Raw genomic sequence first — 12,332 nt, 5'->3', positions numbered from 1 at the left:
ACTTAATCAAGTCAAAGTTCATATGATGAACTTGCATAAATCTCGATAATCTCTTAAATCTAATGACCATTTCATGCCAAAAACACTAAAATACACTCATTTTATATACTTAAGATCAAACCCATATGAAACCCTAACTCTATCTCAACATGCAATCCATAAAACAAGAATATCAACCAAGAACAAGTGCAAAAAAATAGATTATACCTTACTTGATGATCAAATCTTTCCAAGATCTTGTAGTTCCTCTTTGATTTGAGTTTAATCAAGCCTATGTGTATGAAAATCGCACCTCTAGTGTGTGTGTGAGTTCTGGACTTAGATGACATGAAAAATGGGCCAAAACTCCAGTTTATAATGCTAAAACTCGAGTTGGGCCGGGTTGGCCCGACTAGGTACCCATTTTGACTATCAACACTTAAAATATTCATAACTTTTCGCTCGGACCTCCGTTTTCTATGAGGTTTTCGCCTACACGCTCATAAAGAGATAATCTATAACATCCAACAAAAATATTCTAGAAAAGATCTCCCAAAAAAAATCCGTTTTACGTATCTAATTGACGTAAAATTTTCTCAAATCCTCTAATATACTCCTAAGAAGTATAATTCTAAAATTTCAAACCTAAACTCCCACTAAATCATAAGTTCTATTTAACCCAATAATTAAATATACTAAGCAAATAATTGGGCATATTAGAAATTGGATGTTACAATTCAAATTATCAATTGTTTGGTTTTAGGTTCAAATTATTTAACAATTTAATTACGTTTAGTTTCATATTGTTAATCATATAGGTTTGGTCCATTTTGGTTCTTAACATATATTTTCTGTTATTTCATTTATGCAATGTAATCAAAACTTTTGGATGTAGCAGGGTCTCCAAAAAAATTAGAACATCCCTAAATTGCGGTTTGAACTGGTCAAAGATTACGGTTTTGACTGATCAAGATTTACAGTTTTGACTGGTCAAGAGAAAAATAGAGGGGTAGTTTCATAACTTTTACAAATAGACGCAAACAAATGTATATGTGAATCAATTAATTAGTTCATATGTGAATATCATGGGTTCACATGTGAACATATAGTTCATATGTAAATCACACAGGTTCACATATGCACTTGTTTTGCCGTCTATTTGTAAAAGTTACAAACTACCAATTTATTTATAAAAGTTACAAAATTACTTCTCTATGCAAGGAATTATCCGATACTTGACAGTCAAAAAACCACAAATTTTGGTCAGATGAAGGGTTATGATCACTGCTCTACTTCTCAAATAATTATCATTTTTCAAATGAACATATGACTATATATATTTATTAATAGTTTAATACATTGAGTAATATTTGTATTAAGTTTATACTTTGGTTATTTTGTGTTTCTAAATAGCAAATTATTATTAAATGATTTAATTTTTAATTAAAAATAAAAATTAGTAAAAACCAAAATGTGAATAATTTTGTTGTAACTTCGGTTGACGGAACTTAAATATATATAACTAAAACATTTATCTATACTATATTATAAAGTATTTGATAAAAACTCTTACAAAACAATTTTGTGCATAAAGTACTGTTTATTAATGCATATTACTTAAAACTCAAGATTACAAGTAGATTATGCGTAAGTACAACTTATTAACGCTCCATATCTAAATTCGTGTAACTAACTGCAGATAAACATAATCAAATACAGAATAAACATCTTATTTTAAATATAAAAAATCTAAAATATAATTAGAATAATCATTAAGTTCTAACAGAATACTTAATTATTATCTTTATAAAATAGTATATTATTAAACTAAAAATAAATTATTTCATTATTAAACTTAAATTAAATTATAATAAATAAATAAAATAAATAAATTACATAAAAAATGAGAACTTTTAAATAGTTGATTTGATATTAACGTTGACATATTTTTTTTCAAATTTTTACGTTATCTTCAAATTTACATTTTATTCAAAAATAAAATCATCATTGTTTTTAAAAAACACATAAAATCGTATTATAATAACGACATAAACAAAATAAAATATTAAAATCGAGATGTATATTGCTGCATTGCGTGAGTACCCTTCTAGTATAATAAAAAAAACGTTTAACAATATATAATTTAATTACCAAAAATTTAAAATGTTATATTGACTATTTAAGGTAATATTTATTAATAAAAACTAATTCATTAAATTTAAAAATAAATCATCAAATTCAAAAACAAATCATTTTAAGAATCAAGTAATAATATTTATTAAGTACATAAAATAATTATATATCATGTTATTGAGTTTTAATAAAATAATATAATAACACATAAGTATGTTTTTACTATTAAAATACGATTTTTTTAATTCGATGGGGGTAGTCGCTGAACCATACCACATAGTTCCAGCAACAACAAAAGCTGCAAAAAAGACAGCAACGATACTGCTGAAAAAGGACAGTTTAAATATTGCCTATACACAATCCTTTGTATAAACGTTGGGACGGACAAACGTTAAGATGGATTAGGCCTGCTAATATGCCCAAAGTCCCCGCAGCAATATGACGAGAGACTATTCCTTCCGGAACGAAAAAATAAAAACCCTCCATGTTTGACATTTAAAAATGTTTTATTTATTATTTAATTTTGTAAAACCTGAATTCATTAAAAAGTAGATTTTTTAATTCAGTTTTAAGAAAAAGAAGGGTGGGAAGGAGAAGGCCACGTGTGGGAAATCTTTGGGGAATAGCGTAAAGACTGACACCACAGTCTTTGTCTTCCTATTATAATACAACTAATTACTCCTTTTTTTATTTTTCATTTATATTCTTTTTATCAATTAATTATAAGAAAATTAATTAAAATAATTAATTTTTTGACGAAAATAGTCACATGTCTATAATTGGCAGGTCCAAAATTTATGGAGGTGTCAAAGTGTAAAAAAATGAAGTTTTTGAACCAGGTTCGCAATTACAGAGACCAAATATGTAAATTAGTTATAGGTCCGCAAAAAATATGTCTGTGCAATCGCAGATGTGTTTCTCGAAATTTATATATTTGGTCGCTGTAATGCCGACTTAGTTCAGGAACTTTTTTTTTTCTTACACTTTAACCGCTCCATAAATTATGGACTTGTCAATCGCCGACCTATGACTATTTTCGTTTTTTTCGGAAAAAAGTGGTTAAAAGATAAGTTCATACGGTCAAGATGGTTATTTTAATTATTTTTTCATAATTATTTAAAAAATATATATTTCTTTTCTCAAGTAATAATTACAAAGACTTTTAAAAAAATACATCAGTTTTCTTTTCGCCTACTACTTTCGTTTTTTGCAAAGTTGTTTCCCCCAATTTTCTCTCAATGACATCGCACTCAGAAGTCAGAAACGTGATTTTCCAAAATATTTTTAAGAGAAGACGTTAAATAAATAAAAAAAATCGGAAAATCACGAAAAAAAATGGATGAAAAAGTATACAAATATAGATGTCAAAATAACGCGAAAAATATGATTATTATTTTAGTGTAATTAGTTTCATTTGAATTTTCATCATATTTCGTATATTTTCGATTAAAAAAATAAGACACCGGATAATTTTTTAATATAAAAATAAAGTTGTAAACCGTTTCTCTAATCTCATCCATTAGATCGATTAATCTAACAGTTGATTGGGTGTTTTTCAATTTTTTAAAGGTTTTCTTCTGAACCCCCCCTCTCTCTCTCTCTCTCTCTCTCTCTATATATATATATATATATATAATTTTGAGATTTGGTAATTATTTGAGAAGTAAAGAAGTGATCCTAGCTGTACGGTCAAGATCGGATTTGACTGGTCAATAATTACGGCTTTGACTGATCAAAAATTACGTTTATGCGAAAAATAGATGAGGTAGTTTCGTAACTTTTATAAATAGAAAATTTAATATTATATCTAACGTTTACTTATAATCATAAATTAATATAGATTTTCTATAAAATTTGTTTTAATAAATTCAAAATTTATAGTATATATATAATAATCAGTTTTAACTTGTTTCAGTTAACATATTATATTTTTTAACTTTTATTTACTATCATATTTGTATTAACTAACATATTATATTATTAGAAATTTATTTTAATTATATTATGAATATACGTAATTGACTATTGCTTTAAGATATATTTTTCAGTTATTTTACATGCTTATAAACTAGTTTTTGCCAAAAATAATTTAGTTATCAACGAAATTATTAACTCAAAATTAGCTTATTAGTAATCAGCTAGTTTGCCAAACATACTCAAAATCTCAGGGTCAGCCTAATCATTGCATTTCTTTGGATTATATATTTGATAGTATGAGGGGCTGTTTTGAAGTTGCTGAATGATTTGGTGCAGAATGATTAAGTGGTTAGAATGATTAAAAGGCTCTCATTATATAGTGTAAAATGAAATATAATTGTTTGGTAATTGTTTATAATGAAATTAGGACGCTTAATGGTTAAGGGAGGCTCGTGATACAAATCATTCAGAGGGTTTTAAAGCCATTAAGATGCAAATTTTTGTTTTTGCCAAACAAGATTCACCTCTTAACGATTCAGAGATTGCCTCTTAATGAAATCATTAAGATGTAAACAAACAACCCCTGAGTGTACAAAACCCTATGAAATATCAAATTATAACCAAAATATAGAAAAATAATTGTATGATCATTAAATATTTTATTTATTAATTACTACATTAAACTATAAATATTAAATATTTATTATCATTACGTTAAATTAGAAACAATGCCTGCAAGAAGTAAAAAGGGGATCCAAACCAAATCCAACTCAGCCTTGGCCCAACTCACCATGGCCCAGGTCCATGGACATACTTTTACCAAAAATTGCAATGAACAACTAAACACTTTAGGGGTTGTTTACTAAACGCTTATCCGGTAAGTACTTTCTGGACAATTTTCTTTACCAGATGAACATGACAAGGGATAAGAATCTTACTCGGTAAGAGTGATGATAAGAATAGAGAGTCTTATCCAGTAAGTGAGAGTGACGACTTTTACCTAGGTAAAAGCTTACCAGGTAAATTGTTGCATCAGATACGTTTTGATGTATTACAATCTTACCCGATATAATAAATTATACTATTTTCCTTTTGCTTTGCTGCCAATCACACTTACAATTACTTAAACGACTTTTTGGCATATAATACATCAAATTAAATCTAAGGGGCTGTTTACCAAAAAATCTATTGGATAAGTGTTTATCGGTAAAATTCAGTACTATTACTTACTTACCGGGTAAGATTTTAGTCCACCAAAACGACATAATATGTAATAATTTACCCGATAAGCTCTTACCGTGGTAAGAGTCATCGCTTTCACTTACCTGGTAAGACTCTTGTTTCTTGTCTCGTTCTTACCGGATAAGATTTTTGGTCTTTGTCTTATTCATCTGTTAAAGTAATGTGACTTGGTAAACACTTACCTGGGTAAGTGTTTGGTAAACATCACCTAAATGTACATTTTCAATTTCGAGTTTTATCAACCTTGTAGTTGTCCCACTTTTATACACCCGTTGTTTCCAAATCTGTGTCCACACGGCCACGGTAGTCACGAGACTCGAGATCAAACAAATCAAATCAAGTTTACCCCATAATTCTTTCTGAAGTATATGATATTATTATATTCTTTTCATATTTGATCTCTTGAAAGGCTCGACTCTACCGGTATAATTATAACATTAGACTAAGGGGTAGTTTACCAAACGCTTATCCAGGTAAGTGCTTATCAAGTCACGTTACCTCACCGGATGAAGGTAAGCACCAAGAAAACAAGGACCAAAAGTCTTACTTGGTAAGTGAGAGTGATGACTCTTACAACGGTAAGCACTTACCGGGTAAATTGTTGCATACGATGTTGTTTTGATGAACTAAATCCTTACCTGGTAAGTAAACACTAGTGTTAAATTTTACCGGTAAACACTTATCTGGTAAGTGTTTGATAAACGGCCCCTAACTCATTACGAGTAATAATTGTTTTATTATAATTTAATAAATGACTTGATTAATCAAAATATATATAAACAACTCATTAGGGGTAAATTGATCATTTCATCTGTTCTGTCATGTCAAATTCTGTCTTACCAAACTCTAAATAATTGTCCTGTCCTGTCAAATTATATCTTACCAAACGGTGAACAACCGTTCTGTCTTGTCAATTAACCACTATATTACGATAAATGATAAAGGGTCGACATCATTAGCGTTACTTTACTCGTAACATTTCATCTCATGTTGACTCTTATACAGAAAATCTGAAAAGTAGAACTTTTAGTTTAATTTGGTTTTATAGAACCGAACCAAACCAAAAGTGCAAGCAATTTGACATCTTTTTAAGGTTTAAGGTTTAAGGTTTAGGGTTTAGGGGGGCGATACACATGTTGACCAACTCCACATACAAACCAAAAGTGGTCCCTTTCCCTTATGTGAAAAGGGGGAATAGTTGCTCACCTGGACCATAAGGGTCCCCTGGATGCTTATCTTTGAAGATGAGGAGAATCTGAAACACTTGGGGAACTCAACTCAACTTAACTTAACCCACACAGATGGTCTTAATCAATTTGACCCCATCTGAATGAAAAGCAGCAAATGATCAACAGCTAAAGATTCTTATTTATGAATAAAAACCCTAAAAATGAAAGTGGATTGCTTACTTGAAACAACACCATGCATGGTTGGTGACATGTTACAATCAGCACTGCACCCACTGATTTGATGTCACCCAGGTGAAAGTTTATTACTATATTCAAAGCATTATCGATCGCACCTATGTCGACTCATTTTTTTTTTATAATATATTATATATAATTGAGTTCATATGAGAAAAGTATATATATAAGAGAATAAGAAAATGGTCGAATTACATGTGATTTTACACTGATATCACGTACAAAATCATATGTGCTTCATTCGACTTTGCCCCGCGACCTAAAGTCATGGCCGAAGTTGGTCGCACACTTTTTTTCAGGGGTGAGCAGCGGAACCGGGTACCCGGCTATAGAACCGGAACCGCCTTGGAACCGCCGGTTCCAGAACCGGAACCGATATGAGTGGTTTCGGTTCCTAAAATACGGAACCGATTGAGAATGATTCCGGTTCCGGTTCTCAATTTTTCGGAACCGTTACCCGCAGGGTACCCAGTATTTTTCAATAAAAAATATTAATTATTTTTTAATACCAAATTTATATTAGGTTTACATCTTAAAAGCACGTCGTCATCTTCAATCTTCATCTAAATTCTTCATATAAAATGATTCCTATTTTTTCAAATTGTGTGTTTACTTGGATTCATAGTATGTAATCGTTAAACTTTGAACAATTACCATTATAGTATGTAATCGTTAAACTTTAAACATTTTCTATTAGTCTATTATGGTTTGTAATCGTTAATCAATATTTGTAACCATTATTCTGTATAATTTGTATTTTTGCTTATTTATTTAGTGTTTTGGCAATGTTTTATTTTTTATTTCTAAATAACAAATTTTTAATATTTTAGGAAGCGGGTACCCGGAACCGGTTCCCGGCGGTTGCGGTTCCGGTTCCAAAAATTTAAGAACCGCTCTAACCGGTTCCGGTTCCAATATCTCAAGAACCGCCGGTTCCGGTTCCGGTTCCTGTCAAAAAGGGCGGGTACCCGCCTATGCTCACCCCTACTTTTTTTTACCGTTAATGTAAAATCATATATAATTTTGCAAGTGATTTGGCCGTTTTCGTTTTTTTTAAATAATTAGCATTCTCGTTTGATGCTCCATATATATATATATATATATATATATATATATATATATATATATATACACGTGGAAGTTCAAATGTTAATCAAAATTTTTGTGTTAACTTTGCAAACCATGTCAACCAATCACAATCCATTCTTCTATTAGGTTTCTATCATGGTCACAATTTAATGTCAAGGGTAATTGAGTAATTTCATTTGCTATGTAACTCTCATACCATTAAAGGGGAGTTACAAAATCATAAAATCCCTAAAAATATACATTTATAATATTGATATTTTTATTTATTTTTTAATCTTGATCTTCCATTTTTATTGTTTTATGAGTTTTTGATTCGTGGAGAAAAGACGATAGTAAAATCTTCGGTATCGTTCAAGCTATTATGGATAAACGCATTGGAAAAAAAATCGACAACATTGAGAAGATTAAAATGGTTTATGGTGACAATCGGAATTCGAGTTCGAGAAGTGAAGAAATTAACCAAAGCGAATGTCTTGGTAATGTATTAATATTTTATTAGACTCGTTTTAATAGAAATTATGTTCATTATGATGTGTTGTGTTTTTTGTAGTTCATATTGCGTTGATAATTTTTTTCTTTAATTATTAATACGTACCTAATTCACATGTTCAAATGGAAGTAGATGCACAACCCATTTTCATATTGTCATATTACCGACTTTTATGAATCATGAACCATTGTGTTCATGTTACTTCTATCATATGAACACAAGTATTATTTTTTAAGCTTGATACCAAATCTTTATATTTGTGTAAGTGTTTGCACCCGGTGTTCATAGCGTCGGATTTATGTATTCATATATTTTATACGATATGAACAAGGGGTGAACAACCACATAAGATCAGAAACATATATGAACAAGAGGTGAACCTTAAACGGTGTGGATGCAATGCATGTATAAAACTCCAACTGACAAAGGAGCGCTCCTGAATGTGTTTATAATGAAGGAACTATTGTTCACAAATTGTTCATATTGTGTTCATTCCTGTTTTTTTTATGTATTTCCTTTCATATAACAGTTATTTTTATTATGTTCATAATGTTTTTAAATGCTATGCAGTCCAAGTTCATGTATATGTCAATTTTTTGTTTATATTTGACACAATGATTCATATATATATATATATATATATATATATATATATATATATATATATATATAGAGGTTGGTTCAAATAGAAACCAACCATATGGTGCAAACTAAGCTAACCAACCTTAACCAATCACATTCTTTTTTCACTTTAGGTTCAAATCTAAATTATAAATTAATGATAAGGGTAATTTTGTAATTTAACCTTTTTGTAACCCCCTAATAATTAATTGGGAGTTACAAATCTTAAAAGATACCTCTATTATTTCATGTTCATGTTCTTCTTTTCAAGTTATGTTCTACATATATTGAAATTGGTTGTCTAAGTGTACAAGATTTTCGTTTCGTCCAAGATACATGGAGAATCCTATTGTAAAAGAATATCAGAATAATGAAAACGATAAACGCTTGCAGTCTATGTTCATATCTGCACACATGCACAACGATCATTGATTTTGAAAATGTTCATATATGTGCATCTCTTGCAGTCTATGTTCATATATGTTCACCATATGAACAACTTGTTTTCATTGAAAGACACAATCGTTGTTCACACGATCCCGTGACGATGTCATACAGTATGACATTGAAAAACATCACACCATATGAACATAGTGTTTACATTGTAAGACACATATGCTGTTCACACGAACATAGGGCCGACATGTGAACATATATGAACATATGAACATAGTGTTTACATTGCAAGACACAGATGCTGTTCACACGAGCATAGGGCCGACATGTGAACATGAGTTGTGAATATGTTCATAATCGATCGTAGGTTACAAATCGGCTGGAGAATATCGGGTTCACGATGCGTGAGGATGTATTACCAAAATACCCTGTGAACAATTGTTCATAAGCAACCCAATTAATTTAATGATTAATTGATTATTTTTTAATACTCATTTAATAATGACCGTTTGACCAATTTACCCTTTGAACAATTGTTCATATACATATCAATTAATACATTAATCAAATTATTGTTTATTTAATCTCATTTAATAATAACCGTTTGATGATAAAATGAACGATCAAGATCAGTTCACATAGTTTGTACCATATGGTTGGTTTCTATTTGAACCAGCCCATATATATATATATATATAAAATAAGTTTTCTTTCCCATTTTATAATAACAAAAGTGATTTCAATAAAAAATTGTATTAGTGTTTTATATATGTTTTTTAAATACTCTCTAAGTACAATATATAAAATCTACCATAAATTCTTGATAGGAAAATAGAGGGGCAAAGATTCTCCACATGTGGGACAAATTAAATACTCGATTTATTGTTGATCAAGATAGGAAAAGTAAAGCAGTTTCAATGAGTCATCCTATCTATCGATGTAGATGTGAGAACTGATTAAGCAATAACTCAGTTAGAGCTGAAGAAAGGATCAACATCATATTTCTAGCTAAACATGAATCTTGTGTTTCAAGTTTTAGTCTTGTCCACTCTTGCAAAAGTCAAAACCCATGCAACTACATGAAAAAAAGTACACTATGGCCATTGCTTTATTGTCCTCTTTCATGCATGACCACTCCCATGTTGCACTTTCATATGCGGTCAAAGTATGCTCGGCTCAAGAAGAAAGTACACCAGCCAGCCTCTTCCCAAGTGACCCATGGATTGTACCAACCTCTTGCATTAAATGCGCCTGGTATAAATAGCTGAGGAAGCCTCTTTTCTCAATGTCGTCCAAGAAGTCATCTTCTCAATTGCTCTTCTTTTCTCTTAGTGTTTCTATGCAAGGGTATTTGTGTCATTCTAAAGCATTGTTTTCTAAAGATTCTTAGTGCTCTGCTCACTGTAAGCAAAGTTAAATTGTTTGACTTTGGTTTTATAACGTATCTTCTTCCTCAAACATTCCGTAAATTCATAAAAGAACTTGAAAAGTGAACATTGTGTTGTATCTTCAAGATTCTAAACACTCAATTGATACAGTGGATATTCATCCTGATTTGGATTCCCATGTAATTGTTAGTTGGGCATTACGATTCATCGCTACACATTATAGCAATCCCATTTCATGTTAAAGAAGCACTACACTACCTTGCTAGTTGGTTCTTCCAAAATGCGTTGAGGTGCGACAGTGACTTGACATTTAAAGGTAAATCACTGATTTAGTATAGGCCGCAAGAGTAATACCCAGCAAATTCTGAATTAATAAGAGTTCACAGACAGTTAGTCTTTTTTAGTTTTACTCAAAAAGGTGAATTGATAAGAGTCAATTTATGATTAGTGAACCTGTTTAAAGAAAATATGAGATATATGATTGTTTTCTTGAATCTTAAACCAAAATAATGGTAGATGCTCAATAAGTTTTATGATCACCGACAAATGTCCTTTTGCATGTCACTTCTATACTACTGTTCATAATAACCATGCTGGTTGTCGTTTATAATTTTATACATTTTAAGTTAACGTTTATAATTCTTACACAACTGAATGTTGCAACATCTTGACTCGGACTTGTTTTGAGTGTTGAGTACTTCTTGCCATGTTTTCCGACGACCTGATTTTTTTTAGTTCCAAACGACATGCATCTCGAGAAAACTTCTTATTTTGATCGTACACTTGTTAATGTATTTTTCATGAACGACTTTACTATCACATATTCTAATGTATGATTTTGATTCATAAACGAGGGCACAACAATATATCTTGCCCAAATCAATAGAAATGCCAGTGCACACAAGGCTGCTTTTGTTAATATTCAAAACCAATGAAACTGTAAAGTGTATTTTAATTAAATTTTCTCCGAAAACAGTTGCACCACACCATTTAATCACATATCGATTAAATCAAGAATCTTAAACCAATTTGAAATAGATTTGACTGTGGAAAAGGTTAGGAGTTTATGATGTTGTTTTAAAAAATATAAGTTAGCTTATAAGTTAGTTTATCTATTAAGTATGCATTTAGATGTACATAAACTAACTTATAAGTTAGCTTATTGAAACGTTAGTTGAAGTAAAAATTTAGAGCTTGTTGTCGTTTTTAACAATTATAACCATCAATTATTATTTATTAATATTAATTATTTTATTACTATTAATTATAAATAAAGATTTATATCAAATTAATTATTACTAATATTAATAAATATTGGTTATCAATAAATCTTAATTGGTGTGCCCTCGATGGTGATTCACTTTTGTTTTTGTTGTAGATTCATTTTTGTTTTTATGTTTTTTTTATAGTTTTTTAATTTGTAATTTTATAAGAAAAAACACCAACAATAAAATGACATTTTTAGACATCGCAATCTAATTTTCTTTTTCTCGAACTTTGCTTTATTTATTTATTTATTGATGTAATTATTATCAAAACATTAAATTAATTAGACTATTCATTTTCGTTGGTTACACCCAATTTCTTTTGTTCGTTTATCCCATGCAACTCTATTTGTCATTTACATAACAATAATTGAACACACACACACAC

The sequence above is a fragment of the Cynara cardunculus genome (genome assembly GCF_001531365.2).
Source record: "Cynara cardunculus var. scolymus isolate 2C chromosome LG 2, CcrdV1, whole genome shotgun sequence".
Taxonomy (NCBI): domain Eukaryota; kingdom Viridiplantae; phylum Streptophyta; class Magnoliopsida; order Asterales; family Asteraceae; genus Cynara; species Cynara cardunculus.
Note: the sequence above shows the minus strand (reverse complement) of the source record.